Below are 12,149 nucleotides of genomic sequence, written 5' to 3' on the forward strand. Positions count from 1 at the left end.
TAGCAGACAGACATGTAAATAACTTATTGCAATAACAATGTGAAGAATAGTAATGGAGACAAATGTTTACAATGGTTATGAAACTCTGTGGAAGCAGTGTCTATATTATTTAAAATTTTTGAAATTCCTGTTGTCAGGAAGAATACAGTCATACACATATGTACAGCTGTGGCTGAAGTGTCCTATTAGCTAGAAATATTAAAGTATAAAACACCTCACAGAAATATTTTTGCATTAGATTCACCATGGGTGAAATAACTGCCCTTGACAAGCTCAAATGCATCATGTGCCGAGACCCCAGTGACTATACAAACATTTGCAGGCATGAAATACATCTCCACTGTGGGTCTGTTACCATTGCTAAGCAATAGCATTTCCCTGTTCCTACATTCATCTCACAGGGTCTTGTTAGAAACCACTAAAATATCCATATGTTTACAATCAAAATGGAAAAAAGAAGATTACAGGATTTTCTTGATAGTTACACTCCATGCAGCCTTATAGCCAATGTTCTTGGAAAAATTTACTCTACATGCTTTTAAAAATACATACCTGATTTTTTTCTTATCATGTCTATCTGATTTTGATACCAAGGTAATTGATGGTCTCCTAGAATGAGTCCGGGAGGATTTAGTCTCTAACTTTTGAGATGGTGTGCAAAGGATTGTCCCTGAAATGTTGGTAGACTTCATCAAGAAAGTTATCCAGTTTAGGATTTTCCTTTGCTGAAAGGCTTCTGATCACTGAATCAATTGCATTGTTATTGATCTCTTCAGATTTTCTATTTCTTCATGATTCAGTCTTGGTAAGTTGCATGTGTTTAGGGATTTACTAGGGATTTGTTTTAATTTAGTTTTTTTAAGATGCTTTTTAAGTTTTAAATTTACAAAACAAAGTTTTTAACTTGTGCAAAGAGCTCTCCCATAGCACATATCTGGCCTCCTGTGTTATTAACATCTCATATCAGGGAGAAGATTTTTTCACAATTAATGAAGCACAGCCAGCTGTTATTCACTTGTTCTAGTGTGTCAAATTTGTTCGTATGTAATTGTCCATATTAATCACGTTCCTCAGTATTTCTGTGGTATCAGTTGCAAAGCCTCATCTTGGCCTAATTTTATTTATTTGAATGATCTCCATTTTTAAATTGTCTAGCTTGTCTCAGTCTTTCCACTTTATGTTGGCAAAAGACAACTCATTCATGTTGTTGGTCTTTCCCATGTTCCTACTCTTTCTATTATTCGTTTCTATTCTAATCTCTGTTGTTTCTTCCTCCTCCTGTTAACTTTAGGCTTAGCTTGTTCTTACTTTTCTTGTTCCATGAAATATGAAGTTAAGTTTTTAATGATATTTCATCTTTCTTAATGCAGATATTTATCATTGTAAACTTCCCTAAGATGGCGTTTCTTGAATATCACAAGTTTTTGTTGTTATGATCTTATGTTAAGCCATTTTGGAGTTTGGCTTTTGTTTCCTTATTGGTTACATTTGGTTTTTCAAAAATATGTTTTAGTTCCAAGGTATCCATGAAATTTTACAATTTATCATATGCTGATAATTTCTAGTTTCATATCCCAGTGTTCAAAAGGTACTTGTTATGACTTCAGCCCTATTAACTGTATTAAAACTTTTTCCCACCTATGACTTTTCCTGGGAAATGTTAGAAGGATGAGTATCCTGCTGCTGCAGGATAGATTCTCAGTGAACACAGATGCACAAGCCCTTAACAAAATAGCAGTAAAGCAGCTCAGTAGTTCATCACAAAGGGATCATAAACATGATCCAGTGGAAATTACAGATGAGAAGCACAAAGGTTCAGATATACAAGTCAATAAATGCGTCATACTACCTAAAAGGAATGAAAGATAAAAGAATATCATCACCTCAATGCACAAAGTATATCTGACAAAACTTAACACTCTTTCTTGGTGAAAAATGCTCAATAAGTTAGCTATAGAAGGAATGTACCTCAATAAAGGCCACAGATGTCAAGCCTAGAGCTAGCATGGTACTCAACGGGAGCCTCAAAGCTTTTTTTTCAAGGTCAGTCACAAGGCAAGGGTGTTCAACCTCATTACCTGTCTTCAATACACAACTAGGAGTCCTAGGCAGAGTGATTAGGCAAAAATAAAAATGAAAGGCTTCTGATTTAGAAAGGAAGAAGTTCAACGATCTCTACAGGTACATGATATGATTACATGTGTAGATGACACCAAGTGTTGGAACTCATAACCAAATCAATCAAGTTGTAGGATAGAAAACAACATGCAAAAATCACTTACATTTCTTTAAACTAACAAGGAAGTGTCTGAAAAGTAAATTAAAGAAGCAATCCAATACGTAACTGTACCAAAAATTACAAAGTACTCTAGATGTGCCAGTATTAAGGAGTTGAAAGACATGCATGCTGAAAACCACAAATATTGATGAAAGTAATAAACCATGAACTGATAGAAAGACAATCTGTATTCATGGAATATTGCTAAAATACTTACACTATTCACTGTGATTTATAAAACATAATCATAAGCCTAAGCAAATAAAAAAATAGAAATCATACCATTAATTTTATCAGACCTCCAGAGAGAGAAACTAGAGACAACACAAGTCATACAGAAAGCATACAAGTACTTGGAAACTGAACAACATGCTGCTTAATGCACAATGGGTTATAGAATATATCAAAAAGAAAATTAAAAAGATCTTGACAATGAATACAGACATAAACACAACACACCAAAACATGTTGGACATAGCAAAGACAGTCCTAAGATGAAAGTTTATTGCACACAGTGCCTACGTTAAGAAACTAGAAAGGCAACAGGCAAACAAATGTTAACTGTAAATCTGAAAGAGCCGGAAATACAACAGCAAAATCCTGGTGACCTTTTATACAGAAATAGAAAGCATAGAGGAAAACCTTCCTGACACCAGTATTAGCAATGATTGCTTGGATTTGAAACCAAAAGCACAGGCAACAAAAGCAAACAAAAGTAGGCCTACATTCAACAAAAATGTTGTCTAGGTAGAAGAAATAATCAACAGAACAAGGGAGCAACCTAAGGAAGGAAAGAAAATATTTATAAACTTTTAATCTGATAAACAGCAATATCTAAAATTTATAAACTCCTACAATATAATGGAAAAATACCGTAATTGTAACTTCAAAATTGGTAAAGGACTTTGGTAGACATTTCTCCAGAAACAACACAGAAGTAATCAACAGGTATAAAGGCACTGCTAATATCACTTATCATCAGGGAACCACAAATACAAGTCACAGTAAGATATCACTTGTTGGCTGATAGGAAGAGCCCTGGAAAAGAGGTCAAGAGGTTGGCACACCTGTGCTGTAAAGTGGTGCTGCCCCTATGAACAACAAAATGGAGTTTCTCCAAAAACTTAAAACGGAACTAATATGTCATTTAGCCACCCGAACTCTGGATAGAAATTCAAAAGAATTCGGCATTTTGAAGTGACATCTGACTTCCGTTGTCCACTCAAGCAATATTCATAGTAGAGAAAATATGAAAATGACTCAATGTACACGGGCAGGTGGATGCGTGAAGAAAATATGGTGTATATTCTATAGACGATTATTCAACCTTGGAAAACAGAAGAAAGTCATGCACTTGACTACCATAGGATGAAACTTGAGGACATTATGGTAAGTAAAATAAGTTATTCTGAGAAGTACAAAACTATCTGATTTGACTTACACAAGATATCTAGAATAGTCAACCTCACAAAAGCTGAGAATATAATGGCGTTTGCCTGTGGCAAGGGAAAAGGGGATTTGGAGAATTTTCCTTAGTGAGTATAAATGTTCAGGTTTGTAGGGCAGGCATTATGGCAGAGAGGGTTAAAACAGCCTCTAGTGATGCCAGCATCCCATATGATCACTGGTTCAAGTCCCAGCTGCTCCACATCTGATCTAACCTGCTGTTAATATGCCTGGGAAAATAGCAGAAAGTGGTCTCAGTACTTGGGCCTGTACTACCTATGTTGGAGAGCAGGTTGGGGGTCTTGTCTGCTGACTTCAGTGTGGACCAGCCTCTGTGGTGATGTAATCTGGGGAGAGTGAACCAACAGATGAAAAACCTGACCCTCTCCCTCTCTTCAAATAAACAAATAACTCTTTAAAAAAGCTGTGCAAGATTTGCTCTACAATATAGTGTCTGTAATTAACAGTACACTACTGTGCACTTGGAAAGCCAGCATGATGGCTCAGTTGGCTAATCTTCCTTGCAAGCTCTAGGATCCTATACGGTCACCGGGTCATGTCTCAGTTGCTCCACATTTCAGGCAGCTCCCTGCTCGTGGCCTGGAAAGGCAGCAGAAGATGACCCAAGTGCTTGGGACCTTGCCACCTGTGGGAGACCTAGCAGAAGCTCCTGGCTTCAGATGTGCTTAGCTCTGGCCATTGCAGCCACTTGGGGAGTGAAGCAGCAGAGAGAGCTTCCTATCTCTTCTTCTCTGCAAATCTGCCTTTCCAATAAAAAATGAATAAATCTTATAAATTATTCAGTGGAGGAGGGCAGTGTGGCTCAGTAGGTTAGGCCATGGCTGGGACACCTGTTTCCATACTGGAGTGCTGATTCAAGCTTCTCTGTCTCCCATTCAACTTCCTGCTAATGTATCTGGAAAGGCAGTAGATGGCACTCCTGCTAAATGAATTACTACCACTCATTTGGGAGACTCTGATGGAGTTTTGGGATGCTGGTTTCAGTCGGCCTCAGCCCAGCTGCTGTGGACATTTGTTGAATGATGTAGCGTTTGCATCATTGACCAATCTCATCATCACTCCCACTCTGTCTTTCAAATAAATAATTAGATGGATAAGTCTAAGAAAATCTGTTCAGTGGGTAGATATCACTAAATATTCTTAGCACAGAATAAAAATCAAAAACTATGAGATTCAGAGAAATAACGGCATGGAATGGGTATGCTTTTTACCTTGATTGACATTGTGGTATAATCAGTCTATGCATTTGTTCAAATTCAACAAATTATCAGCATTAAACATATGCAGTTTCTGTATACAACACTCAGTAAAGATAGTACATACGGACATATACCTAGACAACATACACACAAGCTTACCAATCCAGACTTAGAAGATCTGTGTTTTAAAAGCTTCCTGCATGATTATATTAGAGTGGTTATGGCTTCACAGTCCATTAATGCAGATGATTCTGTGTGGCTACAACTACATGACAGAGTCTAAGATGCTTCCCCATGTGTTATGATTTAGGTGTGTGACAGCAAACCACAGTAATGCCAACACGCATCTCCATCGTGTTGACGCTCAGATACACACAAGCATGACAGCCTCCCACCAGCTTGGCTGTGGGCACCATAAAGTATAAGTGGTATCACAAATCTTTTTTATGAGGTTGAAAAGACCAACAGGACACCTGAGGGATGAACTTTTTGGAGTTTGTGAAGGAAGATCATAATACAAACTCCCACCCAGCTCCTTGTTGATAGGTCAATGTATAAAATCTTTGCCTTTTTGTCATTTTTTTTGTGCAGCTGCTGACCAGGTTGACCATTTGCCATGTTCTGGAATTCAATATGGAAGTTACCAAGAACAACTTTTTAATTCCTACCTGGTGTGTCCTCATCAATCTAAGGATTCCTTCTCCACTTGTGGGCATTGCAGCTGTATCAACATTCAGACCATGGGGATTTATAGGTATTCATAATGCTGAGAGTACTATATTTGTTAAAAATGCAAGAGTATAAGTGTCTGATAGGCTATTCATTTTATTTGTTATCAATTTTAAAAATTTGTATTTGAAAACCAGACTTACAGAGAAGGAGAGACAGAGGGAGAAAGAGATTATCCAACCACTAGTTCACATCCCGAATAGCTATAATGGCTAGAAATCAGGTGATCTTTCTCTGTGTCTTCTGTGTGGATACAAGGGGCTAAGATCTGGAGCCATCTTCTGCTTTCCCAGTCCAATAAAAAGGGCCTGATTGAAAGTGGTGCAGCTAGGACTAGAACCCATGCCCACATGGAAAGCCAATGATGCAGGTAGAGGATTTGATTGCTATGCTACCACAATGGCCACTATTTGTTGCCAAATTTTAAGTATTTCTGAGAAAAGGTTAGATTTTCTCTCAAGTAAACTCTTACATCATGCTCATGTCATGTTGGATCATTGTGATATAACTGACTTTTAACCAAGGAAGTCATACACAAATAACAGTGAGATGAATATTTTTTGTTTTCTCTCATTACCTACACAAGACAAAAATACAATCTTTTTCTGAGTAAGGCACAAAGAAAGTCATGCCTGATTTCTTCCCAGATACTGGAGAGGCATCTAGAGCTGATGTGCCAGAATCCTACAGAAATTTGGGTGTCTGCTGTGCTTACATCTTTAATGTCATGCATCAAAGTGACCTTTTAATTTGAGGATGTAGGCATGCAGAATACATTTGCTAGTGAAGGGTCACAGAATTTCGTTGAAATTATGTCAATCAGGGATCCTGACGAGGAGTTTATGGCTATGATAAGTTAGCAAAAGGGGTTCAAGTGTTTCAAATTAAATGTCATTGATGAACTCAATTGAAAAAAACTTTTTTTACATTTAAAACATTTAATTTTGTTTTATGATATCATAGGCTCTGGGGTTGCCCATGCCTTACCCCAAGGTCCCTTCCCTCCCACTACCTTCTCCCCACATTGATTTTCCCTCTAGTTTTACAATGAATATCCTTCATGAAGTTTGCTTTGCAATGTTTGAAATATATCATCATATATGTTACACAGAATATTTTTCTGAAATGCTATGCTACCTATGCACTTGGGAGAAGTGCCCAGGATAAATTTGCTGCTCCCATGCTAAAACATTGCGTAATAAGTTCCTGAAGAGGAGTTGCTTAAGCTGTACTTTTGTTTGATTGCTATCCTGAAAAAAAACATGCATGGAGACTATTGGAGAGCTTGATCAAATAAAGTATCATTTTTATGCCTTTTTATGCTTTGTTTTTACGTACTATTCAACTGAAGAGATACATACAGTGTGAATTCATAACTTCCTAATGTACATAGATTCTTAAAACAGTGAAAACTACACTAAATCCACAGATTCTCATGAGTTATTTTATCAAAAATCTGTGTATTTATTTGAAAGAGAGAGAGAGAGGTTGATCTTCCATCTGTTGGTCCACTCTCCCACACTGCCTTTAACAGCCAAGGCTGGGACAGGTTAAAGCCAGGAGCCACAGGAATTCCATCTTTGCTTCACATGCAGGTGTGGGTGGTAGGGACCCAAGTCCTTAACCAATCATCTGCTGCTCCTAGGGAGTGCATTACCGGAGGATGGAAGTAGTCATAAGTTGTACCGGGAAATGTGATGTAGGAGGTAGGTGTCTCAAACAGCCGCTACTATAATCACAACACCTTTGCTTGAATTCAAACTTAGAGTTTTGCCTTCATTTTGTGAAGTTCAAATAATTGTGTTTATGCTTACAAATAGGGTCATATCCTCACAGCCACAGAGACGGGAATGAATGCAATCTCTATGGACAATTTAACCTCTTGTTTCCACATTTCAATTTTTGATAAATGATAAACTTACTCTTAAAGGTCAAATACGTTTCTAATTAAAAAAATTAAGACCACTTAAAAGTTTTTCAAAGAGGATTCTCTGACTTCTTTGTGTTCACAGTGTGGGCACATAGAGCCATGTCACAATTGGACCTGGGTAAGAACTTTCCATGTTATTGATGCTTTCATCCCCAGCGACTCTTTTCTATATAAGCTCAAGTCTGTGTTGGGGCAGATCTCTTCTTGTTGTCAAGGGATTCATGAGGAAGGGCATACAGAGTGGGGCTGTTAAATAGAAAATGAATCAGAGGCTTCGTGGTACTCTGTGAACCAAGCACAGACCAGTGGAAATACACCCAACAGCCTCTAAGGAAGGTTGTACGTTCTTGTGGACATTATGATAGCTCCATTTCTGTGCTGAGTCTGTCACAGCAAAATCTTGAAAGAATTTTACTCTAAGTAGATGTGAGGCAGGATCAAAGGAATGATTTATTTTTTTTAAAAAAGAAGCTTAGGTAAAGAACCTTACACACTTCATAAGTGAACTGCTTTCATCTGCAAATATTCAAGAGGGCCATGATGCCTGTATTCCTGGATTGCAATCAAACAGTCATCCTGGTTCAGAATCATTACTAAATGACTTATTCTGGGCAGAGCTGGCACTCCTGGTTTTGGCCATTCAATACTCAAGACAAGGAGGAAGCAGCTGTCCAGAGAGTTCATGTGTGAGTTGAAAATAACGAGGTGTAGACATGACTGTCTTCCTCATTCCAACCTTTGGCTTATAGCTACAATTGCTTGAATGGGATCCAAAACAACTCTGAAACCTTTGCAAGTATTGCTTCTTCTCTTTTACTCTCCTAATATCATTTGATCACCACCCCTCCCTCCAAATTTTGTGTTCTGGTTTTAGACCTGTGTGGAATCAGAGTGTGGGATCCTGAGTGAGGGTGGTGTACACCACGCAGCCTTGTAATTGCTGGAGACCACCCTGGCTTCTCTATGCAGACTGCGAGTACTGGAGAGCAAGAATTAGTGGCTTGGCAACATTCATTTCTGTCATTCTCATATAAAGACAGGTCAGTATACAAAGGGCTTTAGCATGTCATTCATGGGAAGGCAGGAAGAATGTTAAGCCAAACATATTGAAATTTGAAACACTCATGCTATGAATCTATTAATTATTTTGGAGTAATTATGCATATGCTAAATGCATGTCAAAATAAGCACATATAAACTATCAGTTGTACAGTAAAATGACAATTTTTTTAAAAATTCAAATCAATGCCTCATCCTCAGCTTTTAGATTCTGTTTTATTTATTACCTTATCTCTGCAAAGTCTCCAGAGGCAGAAAACACTCACTAGAAAGCATGATCCTAAATAAATTTATGTCGAAGGGGACAAAGATGGAAGAAAAAGACATTAATCATGCTTGATGTTGAAGAAATGCCTAACTGTGTATAAATGTTTTCAAAAATCACTTAGGAAAGCCCATCCACATGAAAAATCAAAGCTTATAATTTTTCAAGGTCACTTGATTTTGACTTTACTGTAATACTTGTATATTTGGTAAAAGGTAAACTACTCATAGCTTTTTAAATTGCGGATTATGTCTGCAGTATAAGAATTTACTCATGCTAAATAAAACAGGATGTGGGAAAGAATTTAGCTCAGTTAAGAAAACTCCCACATCCACAGGGGTGTAACTTAGTTCAGTTATGAAAACGTGCAGTTATCCACATGGGTGTGGCCGGATCTGATTCCCAGCTGAAGCCCCCGACTCTGGCTTCCGGCACTGGGGGACTCTGGCGGTGATGCAAGAATTGGGTTCCCATGACCCACTCATGTGGGAAATTTGGCTAACATTCCCATTTCTTGACTTCGGTTCCAGCCCAGCCTTGAAAATAGGTGGCATTTGGGGAGTGAGCCAGTAAATGAAACTTTCTGTCTCAATTAAAAAAAAAAAAAAAAAACCCTGCAAGTATTGCTGCTGATAAAGACCAGAAATTCTCAGAAATTTTGTCTTTCCTGAAGTTTTGAACTAGGAAAAATCACTATTATTGTATTGCAGCTACCTGAATTTACATTCTCAATAGCAGACCATGAAACTTCTTTATTCTGTTGAAGATCCAGGTAAAAACCAGACACTGCCTCCTGACTGTCAAAGCACATTTGTAATGGAGCCCTGTACCGAATAATTTCTGTTAAGTCACGCAAACTTTAAAAAAGGGAAAAGGGCATGCAGAAGTCAGACACAAAGCTTCACAAAATGTGAAGAGAGACAGATAGATGTTCAATAATTTAAATGGCCAATTTGAATACAATTTTATATTAGTTAAATCCTCTGATTGCTCATTATAATCTTCCATCAACTCGTAAGTCATCATGAAAGGGACTCTAGCATAAGCCACATACTTTCTTCAAAGTTATAAATGCATAATTTTCAGTTAATTTCAAAATCCTTCTACAAGAGGGCTATTCATCAATCAGATTTCAAAACTGACTTAACCAAAAATGCACCAAGAAGCGTATATTGAATAGTCAAGTGCTAGGACATGCTAAAAGACAGTGTTTGTAGGTCAAGATGACACACACCAAGCATATATGCTGGAGTAACATAATGGCTTTCTTTTATCTCGGTGTACCACCATGAATCAACTACACTGAACCCAGAGGAGTTCTCAGGACTCCACGCAACATCCCCATTCTCTTGGATCACAGAAACCAAGCACATAAAATACTTTCATTTTGTGTGTGTGTGTGTGTGTGTGTGCACCTGTTGGCATAATTGCCCAATATTATTTTAGCAGACACAGAGACCCAATGCTGAAGTGATGGAAATATTTGCCGCAAAGTCATGCAGAAAAGGTGTGAACTCTGTTTGTGACCTTCAGGAGCAAAGGATGCTGGTTTCCCAGCACCTCTACCACAGTGAGTCAGGGAAGTTAGCAAAGTGATGCTCAGGCTGTTCCCAGGGAAGAGGGCACTTTAAATGATTCATGGAAAAGCGGCAGGAAAAGATGTTTATTTTGGTGAAAAGAAACTTGAAACCTCTGTGTAGTTTGTTCATAATATGCAATTTTCATGAGGTCTTACAAGAGCCCTAATATATTTTTCTATAATGCTTTCATAGGGTAGGTCTAACCTCTCCTAAAAATATAGACTTTCAGCATTCAACAGCAGTTACCACACAGTTTTTCCTTTTGATCATGTCTTCACACAAAATATATTTTGATGCTTTAATAATACTTTACCTGGCATATTTCCAGGCCCTTTACCATTGGAGAAGGACATTTTTTCTTTTAAATTATTAGGTACAATTACTATTTTAATTATCATAATCCCCATGTAATAGAAACTACTTTTAAGCATAAAAAATAGGAGGTGGCTGTGCAAAGGATAAAGAATATCTCATGTGAGCTCTTTGCATTTAGATATATCTATGACTTTTATAATAAATGAATAAATACATCTTATTTAATTTTGCTGATTAATGGAAATCTTGCTAAAAGGGTACAATGGGAACTGGCACAATGGCTCAATTGGCTAATCCTCCTCCTTCAAGCATCGGGATGCCATATGTGTGCTGGTTTGCATACTGGCTACTCCACTTCCAATCTAGTTCCATATTTGTGGCCTGACAACGCAGCAGAGGATGGCCCAAAATGCTGGGATTCTGAGCCCACATGGGAGACCTGGAGGAAGTTCCTGGCTATGGTTCTTGGCTTCAGATTGGCTCAGCTCCAGTTAGTGCAGCCATTTGAGGAATGAACCAGTGGATAGAATTTCTTTCTCTTGGTCTCTTCTTTCTGTAATCTGTCTTTGCAATAAAAATAAATATATTTTTAAAAGGGTACCATAGGGTGGGCACAATGCTCAACTGGCTATTCTTCCGCCTTTAAGCATCCGGATCCCATATGTATGACAGTCTGTGTTACAGGAGTTCCGCTTCCCATACAGCTCCCTGCTTATGGCCTGAGAAAGCAGTAGGATGGCTCAAAGCCTTGGGACCCTGCACCTACATGGGAGATCTGGAAGAATCTCTTGACTCCTGACTTTAGATCAGCTCAGCCCTGGCTGTTGTGGCCATTTCAGGAGTGACTCTGTGGAAGGAAGATCTTTCTCTCTGTCTCTCCTCTTTGTTTGTTTTTTCTTACTTTTATTTAAAAAAAAAAAAAAACACCTTTATTTGTTTTAAAAACATAAGACTTCTTGTACAATAAAGCATAAGCATGTTTCATCTGCAAAGTCAGAATATCTTCCTCATGGAACATGCAGGAAGAAAGGAAAAACACACACATGGCAAAGTAGTCACAGATCTCCTCTTTGTAGATCTGATCTACCTTTCCAACAAAAATTTATCTTTTTTTTTAAAAGGGAGGTACAATAAACACTTCTGTTGTGACACACCTATTTATCTTTGTTCCATCAACTTGAACATGGCATTGAGAATGAGATAAAGTGACAAAATCTTTGTTCTCCATGTTTAAGTATATCTCTGTGTCAATTCTGTGCTTTGTAAAGCTACACCAGTGGTTTTACACGGCACTTACAATGGCACTGATTTACATGTATTATGGAAG

The 12,149-nt window shown here is 37.9% G+C and overlaps 1 protein-coding gene across 1 annotated transcript in view; it reads right to left on the minus strand.

Annotated features, from left to right (window-relative positions):
* Positions 1 to 12,149, minus strand: part of GPC6 (glypican 6) — a 1,040,817-nt gene that overhangs the window by 295,819 nt on the left and 732,849 nt on the right. The gene's annotated exons all lie outside the window — the stretch shown is intronic.

This window comes from Ochotona princeps, chromosome 12 (assembly GCF_030435755.1).
Source record: "Ochotona princeps isolate mOchPri1 chromosome 12, mOchPri1.hap1, whole genome shotgun sequence".
Classification (NCBI taxonomy): Eukaryota; Metazoa; Chordata; class Mammalia; order Lagomorpha; family Ochotonidae; genus Ochotona; species Ochotona princeps.